We start from the raw sequence: 17,213 nt of genomic DNA, 5'->3' as shown, positions 1-17,213 counted from the left end.
GGGGGTGTAGCTCAGTGGTAGAGCGCATGCTTTGCATGTATGAGGCCTCGGGTTCGATCCCCGACACCTCCAAGTGATGGTTTCCCTCTGGTAGTTTTCAAGCGACAGACTTCTGCCTCCTCATATTTTTCTATCCCATTTCTGCACATATAGTAAGTAAAAATGTACTCCAATGCATTGCCTTGAACTATCTCCAACCTCTATGCTGTGAGCCTCAACATCACATAAGGCGATTGCGACAGCAGAAGGAAGACAAAAAAGTAACGAGGGGAAAGAACACGATCGCAACAGTGGTCTCTTGAACCCAAACAAAAGCGTGCACATTCACAGGCGGCTTGCGTTCGCTCCCATTTTGTTTTGTTTTTGTTTGTTTTGTTTTTTGAGACGGAGTTTTGCTCTCGTTGCCCAGGCTAGAGTGCAGTCGCACCACCTCGGCTCACTGCACCTCCGCCTTCCGGTTTCAAGCGATTCTCCTGCCTCAGCCTCCCAAGTAGCTGGGATTACAGGCGCCCGCCACCACGCCCTGCTAATTTTTTTGTATTTTTAGTAGAGACGGGGTTTCACCATGTTGGTCAGGCTGGTCTTGAACTGCCGATCTCGTGATCCACCCGCCTCGGCCTCCCAAATTGCTGAGATTACAGGCGTGAGCCACCGCGCCCGGCCTTCCATTTTTGTACTATGATTAAAGAGACGCAAAGACGAAGAAGAGAGAAAAATGCCAGTGGGCATCTTTTTTTTTTTTTTTAAGTTATTTTTGTTTTCTGGGCCAAAGAACAGAGCGAAAGCATCTGTCCACTCATTTCTCCACCAGTCTCTCCCTGTCGACCTGCATAGGGACACAAGTGCGATCCAATACTGAGACAAGGACTGCTGTGGCTCTCTAGCCGCTTGAGATGGGAGTGGCAGGACGCTGGACCGCCAAACGAAGACTGTCCGGGAATTAGAGGCCTTCAACATGCAAGAAGCAGAAACTAATATGGATCAACATTCCCTAGTGATATTCCATAAGACTGATTCATATTCATATTCCTGTATTTCCTCAGTCACTGTAATATTGCCTGGGAACTTCTGGTAACAGCAAACGGAGGCCCATAAGAAAGAAACAGGGAAAGGTTTTCTGTCACAATAGAAAATACATGCAGAGTAAAAGGTAAGTAGATCGCAATTGTATTGGGCACTTCCTGCCTTGGAAAAAACCAAACAAACATTTCATCTTCTTTCTCGATCCATCTGATTACAACTGCTTTTTTTGAAAAGGGACCTCCCAAGTAATTCTATGCACTCACGCTGCCTGTTAAAGGTTTCCAATGGTATACAGTTTCAAAACTGCTGTTCTCTCTGTACATATTTATTTATTGTTGAATTAAAGTGTCTTTGAGAGGCAAGAAACTACAATGTTTGTTCCCAGTCCACCAGCCTAACACTCTATCAGGCTGGCATGTCTTTACTTCTTGATTCTTTTGTCCAGTGAAAGTATCTATAACTAGCATCCAGGAGGGATACTGTCTAGTGAAACCTGCTTCCCTGAGGACTGGCTGTGTGTGTGCCCCCAGGCCAATCACATGTTTGTTTTGAGATACATTTTTTGGAGGAAGGTAATACACACATGCCATGTATTTTCTTTTTGCTTCATACTTTTTCTTTTTTAATTTCCTGGCATCCATTGGTTCTCTCCAGGCAAACAGTGGCATGTCAGCCACAGCGGACACTGCACAGGAGAGCAAGGAGTGGGGAATTGGGGTGCTGCAAGCAGAATGCTAAATTCCAGGCCCAACCTCAGATCTATTGAATCAGAACTGCTGAGCATGGGGCTCAGCCTCTTGTGTTTGAATAAGCCCTCAAGTGACTCTGATGCTAAAGTTTGAGCAGCACTGTTCTAGAGGTTTAAGAAGGAGTTCCCAGAATCAGGCAGCTGCTGAGGGGGAAGATTTGTTCCTGGGGTTCCTTGCCTATTCTCAATCAAAAACTTAAATTACGTAGGAAAGCCAGTGAGGTTTGTAGTTGCATTATGTCAGGGGTGGGGTTGGATTTACCATCTCTTTTTTGTTTGTTTTTGTTTTGTTTTGTTTTGTTTTTGTGAGAGGGAGTCTTAGCTCTGTCACCCAGGCTGGAGTGCAGTGGTGCAATCTTGGCTCACTGCAACCTCCGCCTCCTGAGTTCAAGCGATTCTCCTGCCTCAGTCTCCTGAGTAGCTGGGATCACAGGCGCCTGCCACCATGCCCAGCTAATTTTTGTATTTTTAGTAGAGACGGGGTTTTGACATATTGGTCAGGCTGGTCTCAAACTCCTGAGCTCAAGTGATCTGCCCACCTCAGCCTCCCAAACTGCTGGGATTACAGGCATGAGCCATCGCTCCTGGAAAGGAGACCCTTCTTAACAAAATGCTAAATGAATTTCTCTGTGTCTCTCCCAATGTTAGTTTTTGCCAACAAATCTTGTCAAATCTTGTTGAGCAAACAGAACCACAAAGTATTTAGCCAGAGAAAAGATTACTTTTAATGTCCTTGCCTCCTAGGGTAAGATATTTCTGAAGGAAGTCAGAAAAGCCCCAAATCAAGACTCAATTCTTATTACTCATAAGAGAAGACTGAAGCTTTAACAATTAATCTGCTTAGAACTGCAACGTAAACTGCATGCAGCTATAATCTGATTTTTATTTCCACTACTTTTCTTCCATCACAAGCCCTACGCAGAAAAAAATGGTAAGTCCATCTTTTAGAGTTAACACTAATAACAAATCATGAAGGATTCAGAGCTTCAGAAAATCAAAGTGCTCTCAGTGAAGAGTTAGGGGTGTAGCTTAGTGGTGACCAAGTGCTGGCCAAGGTGAAACCATTTCTTATTTTCTGCTTTGTTTTAATCAAACTTTAGTCAGGCCCCTAAATTTCTTTCCTTCTTCTACTGTTCTTGCTGCAGGCTCCTGACCTCTGCTTGCCCAAGCCTCGGTAAGCACTAAAAAGCAGACCCTGCCCCTTATCTGCTTATTCTCCTTGGCTGACTACAAGAGAGACACTTGGTGTCAGACCCTGCTAGTCCTATCCCCCTTGCTTGCCCTATTTCCTTGAAAAGTTTTGCTAAAGTTTTGCCTAGCCCTTCCTACCTATAAAAGAAAAGCATAGGCCGGCGTGGTGGGATGACCCCTGTAATCCCAGCACTTTAGGAGGCCGAGGCAGGTGGATCATGAGGTCAGGAGTTCGAGACCAGCCTGACCAACATGGTGAAACCCTGTCTCTACTAAATATACAAAAATTAGCCAGGTGTGGTGTCACGCCTGTAATCCCAGCTACTCAGGAGGCTGAGGCAGGAGAGTTGCTTGAACCCAGGAGGCGGAGGATGCAGTGAGCCAAGATTGTGCCATTGCACTCCAGTCTGGGTGACAGAGCAAGACTCCATCTCAAAAAAAGAAAAGAAAAAAAAAAGAAAAGTGTTTTCTGTTTGATTTTGGGGTGCTTAGATTGCTGAGTGCTCTTCCATTGCAATAGTCTTTCTTTTGAATATTGTCTCTTCTTATTTTAGCTTGAATTTGTCTTTAAATGACAGTGATAGAGGAGCTTATGTTTTGCATTTTTGAGGCCCTGGGTTCAACTCTGTGTACTTTTATTTTTTACTTTTCTCTGACTCACTCCTCAAACCCACTCCTCAAAGAACTCTGATTCAACTCTTCCAATTTTCTTTCTTTGATTTCTTCTCTCTTCTCCCTTCTCTTTCTTTCTTCCTCTCTCTCTCTTTCTCTCTCTTTTTTCTTTCTTTTTCTCTCATTTCTTGATTGAATAAAAAGTAAAAACAGGCCGGGCGCAGTGGCGCATGCCTGTAATCCCAGCACTTTGGGAGGCAGAGGTGGGTGTATCAACTGAGGTCAGGAGTTCGAGACTAGCCTGACCAACAAGGTAAAACCCTGACTCTACTAAATACAAATAATTAGCTGGGCATGGTGTCACATGCATGTAATCCCAGCTACTTGGGAGGCTGAGGCAGGAGAATCGCTTAAACCCAGTAGGCGGAGGTTGCAGTGAGCCGAGATTGCGCCATTGCATTCCAGCCTGGGCAACAAGAGGGAAGAAACTCCGTCTCCAAACAAACAAACAAAAGTAAAGACATGACCCAATTAGTTGCCTTTAATACTCTCCTATTTGCATTTCCTATTTCCAGTCTCAGCATCACCCAAAGCAAATGACACAGCAGGAGAGAGAAGGAGGAAGAGAAGAACCAGCTTAACAAGATCTCTGGATCATGTTTCCATGTCAACTGTAAAATTCTTTGCCTTGACCTAGATCCAAAAGATTTTCTTCCATATTTTTCCTAAAAGTTTTATACTTTTACGTTTACATCCTTGATCCATTTTGAGTTCATTTTTCTGTAAGGCATAATGTTGACATTCTTTTAAATTTTTTTATTAAAAAAATTTTTTTTGATAGCCAGGCGTGGTGGCAGGCACCTGTAATCCCAGCTACTCGGGAGGCTGAAGCAGGCGAATCACTTGAACCCAGGAGGTGGCAGAAGTTGCAGTGAGCCAAGATCACGCCATTGCACTCCAGCCTGGGCGACAGAACAAGACTCCGTCTCAAAAAAAAAAAAAAATTTTTTTTGAGACGGAGTCTTGTTCTGTCGCCCAGGCTGGAGTGCAGTGGTAGTATCACTGCTCACTGCAGTCTCAACCTCTAGGGCCCCAGTTACCCTCCCACCTCACTCTCCCTGAGTATCTGGAACCACAGGCACAAAACCACTATGACCAGCTTTTTTTTTTGGTAGAGGCAGGATCACCCTTTGTTGCTCAGGCTGATCTGCAACTCCTGGGCTCAAGCAATCCTCCCGCCTCAGTCTTCCAAAGTGTTGTTGAGGCTACAGGCATGAGCCAGGGGGCCCGGACTTGCTTCCTCCCTTTCTTATACAGTAATACAAGAATACAACAATGTAATACAATAGTCTTGAAATCAAGCTGACTGTTTCTTCCCCTTATATTTTTTATTCTTAATGATTATTTTAGTTATTCTAATTCCTTTAACTTCCTACATACATTTTAGAGTAACAGTGTCTATATTAATAAAAGTCTTGCTTGGATTTTGATAAGAATTTCATTGAACCTATATATCAATTTGAGAAGAACTGCCATCTTTACCACATTGAGTTTTGCAAACTGTTAACACTGTACATCTCTCCATTTATTTAGTTTTTTTTTTTTTGTATTTTTGGTTTTTTAAAACTTATTTCATCAGCATTGTGTACATTACATTGTGTACGTTTCTTTTTTTTTTTTTTTTTTTTTTTTTAATGGAGTCTTGCTCTATCGCCCAGGCTGGAGTACAATGGCACGATTTGGCTCACTGCAACCTCTGCTTCCCAGGTTCAAGCGATTCTCCCACATCAGCCTCCCGAGTAGCTGGGATTACAGGCATCTGCCATCAAGCCCGGCTAAGTTTTGTATTTCTGTAGAGATGGGGTTTCACTATGTTGGCCAGGCTGGTCTTGAACTCCTGACCTCAGGTGATCCACCCGCCTCGGCCTCTCAAAGTTCTGGGATTACAGGCTGGAGGCACGACGCCTGCCTTACATTGCGTTGTGTCTTTTTCAGCATTATTCAGGTTTTGTCATATTCACATCTAAGTGTTTCTTTTTCGTCAGAGATTATACTTTTTTTTTGTTTTGTTTTGTTTGAGACAGAGTCTTGCTCTGTCACCCAGTCTGGAGTGCAGTGGCCCGATCTCGGCTCACTGCAAGCTCTGCCTCCCTGGTTCACGCTATTCTCCTGCCTCAGCCTCCGGGGTAGCTGGGACTACAGACGCCCACCACCACACCCAGATAATTTTTTTGTATTTTTTAGTAGAGACGGAGTTTCACCATGTTAGCCAGTATGGTCTCGATCTCCTGACCTCGTGATCCACCCGCCTCAGCCTCCCAAAGTGTTAGGATTACAGGCGTGAGCCACTGCACCTGGCCCATGTTTTTGTCTTTTTAAAATTATTTTTTTTCATGTTACTAAGTTCTCTCCTTTAATATAGCAACATTCAGCACCTTATGCTACTCTTTTATCCTTTGGTTCCCAGTGACAAACAATGCAGTAATAATGCCTCTGGTTTCAGTTCCTCTTGGATGACCTTTATTAGCAGAGAGAGAGACCTGGTGCTTTAGCTGAAATTTGGCAGCCCAAGAAGTGCACTAACTGCTCCAAAGTATCCCTCATGTTCAAGAAACAATGCTTTCAGTTGACCTTTTGACCAAAAATCCAGTGTATATGCCAAAAGTTTCATTGAGAGGGTGTTGACACGTAAAACGTTTCCAACAAAGACAACTCTGTTTATTTCCTCATTAACAGCACACATTCGTGCCACAGAACCAAAGTTATTGGTGATAGTAACTAAAGTAGCTCTGCCAGATCTTCTTTACTAACAGATTCTCTCTTCTCCTTATAAATCATATTCCTAAAACTAGATGCTACAGCCCAACCTGGCAAACCAAATCTTTCATGACCTCCTCCATAAATATCACGGGCCAGCTTGTCAGCTTGTGTGCTGTCACCTTTGGATGCCATTTCAAGAGCCTCTTCAAAACTTTCACAGCCAGTCAATAAACTGCATAAACCCAGAAAGGTACCCTCTCCAAGGCTTGTCCCAGTCACTCGTTTGTAGTTGTCTTCGGAATGCACTGCTGAAATACTGACTTCTGAGCCAATGTTCACTACAAGCAGTGGCCAGGGATCATCCAGGTTAAAAGGCATCTTTTGGCATCGCTGAGGTTCTGTGCATTAGCTAAATAACAGCACTCCGCTTGTCCATTGAAACTGACAGAGTCTATACACAGCAAGCCCTTTACAAGGCAGTCAAGTTCATCCAGTTTGTGCAGGTGGAGGTTTGTGCGAAAATCTTTTTCAAACTTGTAGGCACCACCTCCTGTAGCACATAGCACGGTTTGCAATGTTGAGAAGTTTTTATCTCTTCCCATTTGGATAAAAGTAGGCAGGTCCTGGGTTGGAAAGTTGGTAAAGTGCAAGTTCTCTCTTTGGCCAAAAAGTGTTAAATTTTTCAGTTCAAGGTGTACATCCTAAATGCCGGTGGATCCATATGCTACATTAGAAGTCAAATATTTTCGAATACTTTTTAAACTCTCAACTTCTTGTTCTTCCTCTGCTGTGATATCAATAGGTTCAAAGTACTAGAGCTTTACTAGAGTTCCCCCAATGTACATGCCAAACCATGGGAAAGAGGGTTTCTTGGCATCTTTGATCTTCATGGCGTCGGCCCGACGGGCAAGGGACGGACTCGGGCCCGGAGCACTGAGAGCAGAGGCGGCGCCTCTGGAGGTGGCTGGGCCGCGAGGTGAGGCCCGGCGGGTTCCTCCCCTCAAGTCGGGGGGGCGGGCCTAGGGCGGGGCGGCGGTGCCTGAGGGATGCCAGGCCCAGGGGGCGGTCCCCTACCCCCGCGAGGGGCTGCAGGGACAGAGCAAGCTGGGGAAGGCCTACGGCCTCGCAGCTCCGGCCCCCGCCCACACACACACAAGCAGCCGCTCCAAACAAAAGGCCCCGGTCCCGTGCAGCCACCGCCGCCGCCCTGAAAAATGTATTTTTAAAATTATTTTTACTTGACATATAATAATTGCACATATTTATGAGGTACAGAGGTGTTTCGATACGTACAATGTGTAATGATTAAATCTGGGGAATTAGCAAATCCATCGCCTCAGATATTTCTCGTTTCTTTGCAATGGGAATATTCCAAATTTTCACTTCTAGCTATTAGGAAATACGTGGTATTACATTTTAAATCTCACTATCCACATGTTCATTGCCTTTATTTGGAGATAGAATTTATTTCTGTAGACTTTTATTTTATCCTGTGACCTTGCTGTATTACATTTTTAGTTCTAAGAGGTCTCCTCCCCTTCCCCCATAGAGGTTATTGTTTGTTTTTTCGTTTGTTTTTGTGAGACAGGGTCTCTTTCTTCGTCCAGGCTGGAGTGCAGTGGTGCCATCTCTGCTCACTGCAACCTCTCTCTCCTGGGTTCAAGCGACTCTCATGCTTCACCCTTCCAAGTAGCTGGGATTACAGGCATGCGCCACCATGGTAGGTTAATTTTTGAATTTTTAATAGAGATGGGGTTTTGCCATGTTGGCCAGGGCTGGTCTGGAACTCCTGGTCTCAAATGATCCGCCCACCTCGGCCTCCCAAAGTGCTGGGATTACAGGTGTGGGCCACCATTCCCAGCCTCCCTCATCCTTTTCATGTCAGCTGAGTCTACAGTGATGTCCTCTTTTTATTCCTGATGTTGGTAAACTGTGTCATCTCTCTGCTGAAAATTTCTGTCTTGCTAGAGTTCTTCTTTTATTAATCCTTGAAAGGAACCAGCTTTTTGTTTTTCTATTTTTGTGTGTGTGCGCGTGTTCCATTTCATTGATTTCTGCTTTTATTTTTTATTATTTCCTTTCTTCTATTTGCTTTGGGTTATTTTGCTCTTTTTCCCACCTGGTTTCTTCAAGTAAGAGCTTAGAGGACTGATTTGGGACTTTTTTCTTTTCTAATGTATGCACTTAGTGCTGTATAATTCTCTCTCAGCACTCCTTTAGGATATCTTGGAATTTTTAATATATTGTATTTTCATTTTTATTGAGGCTAACTTATTTTTTGATATCTACTAAGGTTTTCTCTTTGTCCTATGAACTGTTTAGTAGTGTGTTGTTCATTTTCCAAGCGTTTGGATGTTTTTCTGTCATCTTTTTGTGACTGATTTTTACTTTAATTTCATTTTGGTCAGGGATCATACCATATTAGTTAATTCTTTTAAATTTGTTGAGGTTTGTTTTATGGCCCAGGATATGTTTTACCTTTACCTATATTCAGTGTGGATTTGACGTGTGTGTTCTGCTCTTCTTGTGTGGACTGTTTTATAAATGCTAACAGAATTTTGGTGGCTGAAGATGTTTTGAGTTCTTCAACATTCTTTTTTTTTTTTTTTTTTTTTTTTTGAAACAGAGTCTCGCTCTGTTGCCCAGGCTGGAGTGCAGTGGCGCAATCTCGGCTCACTGCAAGCTCAGCCTACTGGGTTCACGCCATTCTCCTGCCTCAGCCTCCCGAGTAGCTGGGACTACAGGCACCCGCCACCATGCCCAGCTAATTTTTTTGTATTTTTTAGTAGAGACAGGGTTTCACCGTGTTAGCCAGGATGGTCTTGATCTCCTGACCTCATGATTTGCCCGCCTCAGCCTCCCAAAGTGCTGGGATTACAGGCGTGAGCCACCACGCCCGGCCTAGTTCTTCAACATTCTTGCTGATTTTCTGTTTAGTTGTTCTATCAATCATTATGAGAGAAGTTTTGAAGTCTCCAGAGTAATTGTGGATTTGTCTATTTTTTTTTAAAGTTCTGTTTTTTTCTCTTTACATATGTTGCAGCTCTGCTGTTTGGTGGATACATATTTAGGATCGTTATGCCTTCTATTTCTTTCCCTGCCTCCCTCTCTCCTTTCTTTTTCTTCTTTATTTAACCAAGAAAGAACAAATTTACTATTACTTTCCCTACCAAAGCAGTCTCTCATCACCTCCTGACTCTGAGAATTAAATTCTATTTCCTTCAGGTGTCCTTAGTTGATTGACTCCCAAACAGGGAGTGTGAGCAGGAAAATAGAATAAAACACCTGTTAGATTTGAATACAAATTGAGAAATTTGTATCTTTGTTTTTGCCTGGAAACATTTAAAATGGAATGGGAACCACCTGAGAAGCACATATTGTCCACATCTTGGGATCATTTCAGAACATCTTGCCTCTTCAAACAATCAGCAACAATGGAATATATATATGTATATATATATATACACACATACATATATATACACATATATACACATATATATGGAGAGAGAGAGATCTCAAAGATTATTTCTCTAAACTATTTGATAATGATTTTCCGACATTATATCTTTTTAATCCCTAAATTCATCAATGTGTATTTCTTAAAACAAGATCAATTCCTTAACACAGCACAATTATCAAATTCAGTAAACTTAACATTGATAAAATAGTATTATCTAATATACAATCTATAAAAATTTAACTAATTGTACCAAAACAATCTTTTATAGAAATTTCTCTCCCAAGCTAGGAGCCATTTCACAGACACATATGAATCTAATTGTCTTGACTCTTTAGTCTCCTTTAATTTAGAACAGTTGCTCAATTGTGTCTTTCACAACTTTGATAATGTTTTTGAAGAGTATCTGCCAGTGGTTTTGCGGAATGTTTCTTAATTTGTCCTATTCATGGTAAGATTAAGGTTATGGAAACTGGAAGAAATGTCACAAAAATTCATATTATCCTCTATCACACCAAGAAGCAAGTGATGTCAATTTTCCCAATTATTACTGAAGTTAGCTTTCATCATTTGGTTAAGTTTGTAACTACTATTTCTTCCCTGCAAAAGTATCATCTTCCTCACTGTAATCAATAAGTAAGTTCTAGGGAAATACTCTGAGACTATATAAATATCCTGATCCTCATCAAAATTTTACCTGTACTTTTAGCATTGACTTATAATTTTGCCTGCACCTATCAGAATTCTGATGGTGTCCAGATTTTCTAATTTTCTAATGGGGATTTGCAAATTTTATCCTTCCTTCCACATTTATTAGCTGGCATACCACTGTAAAGAAAATCTTCCCATCTTCCATATTTATTTATTTATTTATTTATTTATTTATTTATTTATTTGAGACAGAGTCTCGCTTTGTCACCCAGGCTGGAGTACAGTGGCATGATATCAGCTCACTGCAAGCTCTGCCTGCCGGGTTCATGCCATTCTCCTGCCTCAGCCTCCCGAGTAGCTGGGACTACAGGGGCCCGCCACCACGCTCAGCTAATTTTTTTGTATTTTCAGTAGAGACGGGGTTTCACTGTGTTAGCCAGGATGGTCTCAAACTCCTGACTTCGTGATCCACCGGCCTCGGCCTCCCAAAGTGTTGGGATTACAGACGTGAGCCACCGCGCCTGGCCAACCATATTTATTTATTTAAGTTACCAAGATTGATAATCATTTATTGTCATAATTAATGCTCAAAGTGTGTCAGATTTGGTCAATGAGATTCCCTTCAAGCCCACTTCTGTGTTCTTTGAAGTCATCCCCGTCATTCTGGCACAGCAAGATATCTTAGGTTCACCTTGCAGTTTCCCTGGCACAGTCCTGGAGTCAGTGTAGTTGACACTAGTAGCTACTTTCTATTAGTATCTCTGGTGCCTTTTAGTAGGGAATGGTATTTGTAAATCAAAATATTGTTACCTTTGTTTATTGTTTCTGAGGTATTTCTTCCAGGCCCAGTTAGCAGACAGATCTGCAGGGAAATTTTACTTTTTTTTTTTTTTTTGACAAAGTCTAAGTCACCCAGGCCAGAGTGCGGTGGCGGGATCTTGGCTCACTTCAACGTCTGCCTCCTGAGTTCAAGCGATTCTCCTGCCTCAGACTTCCGAGTAGCTGGGACTACAGGCACGCACAACCACATCCGGCTAATTTTTGTATTTTTAGTAGAGACGGGGTTTCACCATGTTGGCGGGGCTGTTCTCGAACTCCTGACCTCAGGTGAGCTGCCCGTCTCGGCCTCCCAAAGTGTTGGTATTACAAACGTGAGCCACTGCGCCCAGCCTATAAAATTACATATGTATAATTTCATACTGATGCCTCCAATTCCCATCAACACCAACGGGACTATTCTTTACCTTCTTTCTCTTACAGTGACAGCCTGGTTCCAACAACACACCCGCTCACACACACTCATTTTCCCAATCCTAAAATTCACACAAAATCTCAGAATTCTTACAGCCCTAGCTCTACAAAAATAACCCTGATACAGAGTTCAAAATTTGTTTGCAATTCTTTTTAATCTTACAATTAGAACAACAAACTGTATAAACCATTTTCATAGATCAGTTCTTTCCTTTTCAAGTAGGATTATGTTATTGTTTCACAATGCAATTTTACACTTGATCTTAGCCAAATGGCCGAGAAGCGATAGACAACGCCATTTTAATTTGCCTCTATTTGTATTGAATTTTAAGGTATTTTCACACGCACTTGAGTCAGTTTTATTTTTTGACTATGTGAAACACCAACATGCTTCCAGGAGTCAAAAGAATACAGAAAGTTATCAGAAAATTTGCAAGAGAATGTTGTATACCGGGACACACTCAAATGATAGAATGCAAGTATGCTCCAGGAAGTCTAACATGATGGATAGCCCACCTTGGGGTGAGTTGATCTTGGGCTGACCACAAATCAGGAACAGTGCCTTTATTTTTACCACTAAGCTACCTTCCTTTCTTTTTCTTTCTTTCTTTCTTTGAGACGGAGTCTTGCTCTGTCGCTCAGGCTGGAGTGCAATGGCCCGATCTCGGCTCACTGCAACCTCTGCCTCCCGGGTTCAAGCAATTCTCTACTTCAGAGTAGCTGGGATTACAGGCGCCTGTTACCACGCCCGGCTAATTTTTGTATTTTTAGTACAGACAGGGTTTCACCATCTTGCCCAGGCTGGTCTTGAACTCCTGACCTCGTGATCCACCCGCCTCAGCCTCCCAAAGTGCTGGGATTACAGGCGTAAGCCACCGCACCCGGCTAAACTACCTTTCTTTCGGTATAGCCGTGCCTAAAAGAGGAAGCGCTTCATGTAGGGAATTAACAATGGAATTGGAAACGTACAGTGAGTATCCTGACACAGAGGGCAGGCTCACATATTGGCGGTCACCTAAGAATTTCCTGAAAACCTGGACTCCCGAGGGGGTATAGCTCAGTGGTAGAGCGCGTGCTTAGCATGCACGAGGCCCTGGGTTCGATCCCCAGTACCTCCAGTCTCTGTTTTCTTCCCCGGGACACCAGTAAGAAGCGGTCCATGACATTTCCCAACTTTATATTTTTCTGTCTGTCAAGGTGAATTGTGTTGGCCTCTGCATTTCTCTCTCATACAGAGGGTGATTCGTGTTCATTCACTTGAGGTTATTTGCTGCCTAGGATTATCTGCCCATTCTTTCTAAGCAGTCCCATCAATCATTAACATGGACAACGCATGGGGGAAACAAGTAGTATTCCTGGCCATCCAGCCAATTTCTAGCTGTAAATGAAATCATCAGAAACCATGGAACTGTGTGGCCCAAGTCTGATTTCAGATCGGAAGCTAAAAGGCTCAAGTCTTTTTCTGTTTCTTTTTCTAACTCCCCCTAACCAGGTTGCAGAAGCCCTACAAGCTTTCACTAAAAGATTACACTGCCAGGGGTTGATGATTTGATGTGTGGTGGTCACTTTTTCCATTGGAGACCCACAAACTCTGAAACTTAAACTACTTAACTACAAACACACAACAAATGACGAAAAGATAGCATTCACCTCAGCTGAGATTTGGTGGAAGTAAAAAGCACTTCTCTGGGTCCTCTGAGGAAGCTTCTGGTCTGAGATGCAAACACCGAACTCCAGGGACCAAGATCAGTACAGGAGAAAGCTCATTTTGTTGTTTTACATAAATAAAAGTAATGAACGTTTATTCTTCCAATCCCAAAGGATCCTTTTGTACCTCACAGTACTTAGTCTCCAGGATTGACCTCCTTCTAAGCTAGGGAACAACCCATACCTCCAGATTGGAGCTCTTTGTGGTATCACCGTGCTAAGCATAAATTCACAGGGAAATACTCTGCAAGCATGTTAATACTATCTTGTTAAAAGAAAATCTGCTTTTATTTTCAGCTCTATTTCAAGCCAACAAAGGAAATAAAAAATAAGTTACTAAACACTCAGAAGGCAGAAAAGCGACCTCTCTCCATCTGCAGAAGCCAAGCAAGCGTGTGGGCTTCCGTTTTCTTTTACTCACTTTCTAAACGCTGTAACGGCCACCATCTATCAGGTGGTCACAAGCCATCGCTAAAGTCAATCTGAGGTCAACCCACTCGACTTGTGAGGGATTCAGCTATACTGCCTCTGCATCTGTAAGAGGACTAAGGAGGCGGTGGCTGCAGGAGTAGTTAACACCGATTGTACCGTGACTCCGCCTTTCCGCAGCCGCTCTCCAGCTCTTTAGAGTCCTTTTGAGTCAAGCTGGACGTGAGACATAAAGGCGATCGTTGCAAACGCCAGGAGGAGTTTCTTCAGGGTGAAGTTAACTTTCAATCGGCTTCATTCTAAAAGAAATACGTGAAGCAAACAAACGGAAACTTTCTTTCTCATCTTTTGCATTTCAAGCAAAAACTAATGAAATTAGATGTTTCCACCGTCATGCTCAGTTTCGAAGCTGCCAGCAGATCCCGCTTCTAACTTTTAACACAGGCACGCAGGAAATCGGGAAATCCCTGCAGCTCCCTCAGAAGCTACAGTATCAGCGGTTCCTGAAGCGCAAACCAAAACCCAACATCACGCGCTCCTCCAAAGAGCTCAGCCGGTCTGCTGAGCGACGGAAATAGCGGACAGGCGCTCTTGAAGCCGAAACGAACCAGGTCCCCTTCCTGGTCCAGTCTCCCTCCCTAGGGACAAAAAAAGTACCTCTCTTTCTTCATATCCAGAGGAAGCGACGGAGGGATGTGGCGCTTAGACTCACTGTACCATCCCGTCCACCAAAGTCCTAATTATCTTGAGGATGCGACAGAGCGAGACTCCGTCTCAACAAAACAAAACAAAACAAAACAACCCTAAGAAAGAGACAGAATGTACTGGAGAATAGGAAGTACCTAGGAAAACCTTTTTTTCTTGTATTTCAATTTAAGCCTTCATTTATGTAAAATAAAACGCATGAAAACTATTCAGCTTACGGCTTATTATATATATAACCAAAATTCAGGCCAAGATACTGAATTTTTCAGCAATCAACAGCTGCCTTTTGCCTCATTTCAATTATCCTAACTCTCTGACCTCCATCTCCATAGATTATTTTTCTTATGTTTTAAATAATATAAATGGGATCATATAATATCATCGTAGTCTATTTTGGGCTGCTGCAAAATCACTAAAGACTAGTAATTTGTAACGAACGGAACCCTTTCCTTCCCTTCCCTTCTCTTCCCTTCCCTTCCCTTCCCTTCACTTCCTGACAGAGTTTCACTCTTGTTGCCCAGGTTGGAGTGCAGTGGCTCAGTCTTGGCTCACTGCAACCTCTGCCTCCCGGATTCAAGCAATTCTCCTGTCTCAGCTTCCTGGGTAGCTGGGATTACAGGTGAATGCCACCACGCCCAGCTAATTTTTCTGTATTTTTAGTAGAGATGGGGTTTCGCCATGTTTGCCAGGCTGGTCTTGAACTCCTGACCTCCTGACCTCAGGTGATCCATCCACCTTGGCCTCCCAAAACGCTGGAATTACAGGAGACAGCCACCGCGCCAGGCCCGGAAACGTACTTTCTCACAGTTCTGGAGGCTGGGAAGTCCAAGATCAAGGCACTGGCTCTCATGTCTGGTGATGGCCTTTTTGTTGTGTCCTCACATGGCAGAAAACTGAGGGCAATAGAGAGATGAACTTCCTTTGTCAAGTCTTATTATAAGGATACATAATATTATTCATGAGGAAGGAACCCTCATGGCTTAATCTTCTTAAAGGCCCTATCTCTTGATAATTATCACATGGCAACACCTAAGCTTTGGAGGGGACACTTTCAAACCATAGCAAATCTGTGCTCATTTGAGTATGGATTCTTTCACTCAATTTTTGTTAAAAAAAAAAATTAGATTCATTTTCTTTTCTTTTTTCTTTCTTTTTTTTTTTTTTTTCGAGGTGGAGACTTGCTCTGTCACCCAGGCTGGAGTGCAGTGGCGCGATCTCGGCTCACTGCAAGCTCTGCCTCCTGAGTTTACGCCATTCTCCTGCCTCAGCCTCCCGAGTAGCTGGGACTACAGGTGCTGTCCACCACGCCCAGCTAATTTTTTGTATTTTTAATAGAGACAGGGTTTCACTGTTTTAGTCAGGATGGTCTCGATCTCCTGACTTTGTGATCTGCCCGCCTTGGCTTTCCAAAGTGCTGGGATTACAGGCGTGAGCCTCTGTGCCCGGCCTTCATTTTCTATATATTGTTGCTACTAACTAGTTATTTTCTATTGCTCTCGAGTATTCTATTGTCTGAATACTGTACATCATGATTTATTAATTCATTTTACTGTCCAAGTACATTTGCAGCACCCCTCGTTTTTGGTTGAAATGTCTAATGCTGCTGTAAACGTTGTGATACATGTCCTTCAAGGGAAATGCTCATGCACTTCTCTTGGGTATAAATGTAACCGTCTAGTTTTGGGGTCACAGGTTATATATTATATATATATATATATATATATAGTTTTACTTGATATTTTCAGATAGTTTCCCAGTGTAGATATAGCAGTTTACAGTCTCATCAGCCATGTATGCACGTTCCAATTGCTTCACATACTCAGCAACACGATATTATCCACTTTTTAGGTTAAATGATTCCGATGAAGGGCAATATTATTTTGTGGTTTTTGTGTTTTTTTTGACAGTGTCTTGCTGTGCTGCCCAGGCTGGAGTGCAGCGGCACAATCTTGGCTCACTGTTGCCTTTGCCTCCCAGGATCAAGAGATTCTCATGCCTCAGCCTCCTGAGTAGTTGGGACTACAGGGGCATGTGGCCATCTAAATTTTTGTATTTGTAGTAGAGACCGGGTTTTGCCATGTTGACCAGCTGGTCTTGAACTCCTAACCTCAGGTGATCCACCCGCCTCGACCTCCCAAAGTGCTGGGAGTATAGGCGTGAGCCACAGTCCCCAGCCTTGTTGTGTTTTTAATTTGCATTTCCTTTATAGCAAAAGATGTCGAGCATATTTTATTTTACTCAATAGCAATTTTTTGTGAAGTGCATATTAATTTGCTCTTTCTTATTGAAGTTTTAGTCTTTTTCTTAGTGCTTTGTAGAAGTTCTTAACATATCCCAGATAAAGATCCTTAGTAAAATATAAGTATTGAAATATCTTCTCCTAGATTGTGGCTCATCATCTTTTCTTGAGGAGGATGGGGCTTGAAAAACTTTGTAAGCAGGTGAAAGATAAGAAATGGAGACAGACAGGTTGAAGACCCCAGAGAAAGTTCCATCTGGACATCTTACCCGTTGGCTGTGGGAGAAAATGCCCCCAGGCAGTTTGCTGGAGAAGAAACCTCCGAATAAACAGATGGGATGAAATGTTCCAGAAGCAGAAATTGTGATCTGGTCTGTGATTCTCTTACATTTCTCCTAGCAGCTTCAGGGGATATAGTTTAGAGGTAAGAAATAGTG

General features: G+C 42.8%; 2 non-coding genes and 1 pseudogene across 2 annotated transcripts; 2 read left to right on the top strand and 1 right to left on the bottom strand.

Annotated features, from left to right (window-relative positions):
- On the top strand, positions 1 to 72 carry TRNAA-UGC (transfer RNA alanine (anticodon UGC)). Its single transcript has one exon. It is a non-coding gene; the product is annotated as a tRNA-Ala (tRNA).
- A 6,027-nt stretch (positions 73 to 6,099) lies between these two features.
- LOC129038846 (pantothenate kinase 3-like) lies at positions 6,100 to 7,224 on the bottom strand (annotated as a pseudogene).
- A 5,518-nt stretch (positions 7,225 to 12,742) lies between these two features.
- Positions 12,743 to 12,814, top strand: TRNAA-AGC (transfer RNA alanine (anticodon AGC)). Its single transcript has one exon. It is a non-coding gene; the product is annotated as a tRNA-Ala (tRNA).
- Positions 12,815 to 17,213: the final 4,399 nt, after the last annotated feature.

Source organism: Pongo pygmaeus, chromosome 5 (genome assembly GCF_028885625.2).
Source record: "Pongo pygmaeus isolate AG05252 chromosome 5, NHGRI_mPonPyg2-v2.0_pri, whole genome shotgun sequence".
Classification (NCBI taxonomy): Eukaryota; Metazoa; Chordata; class Mammalia; order Primates; family Hominidae; genus Pongo; species Pongo pygmaeus.
This window is presented reverse-complemented; position numbering and strand designations above follow the sequence as displayed.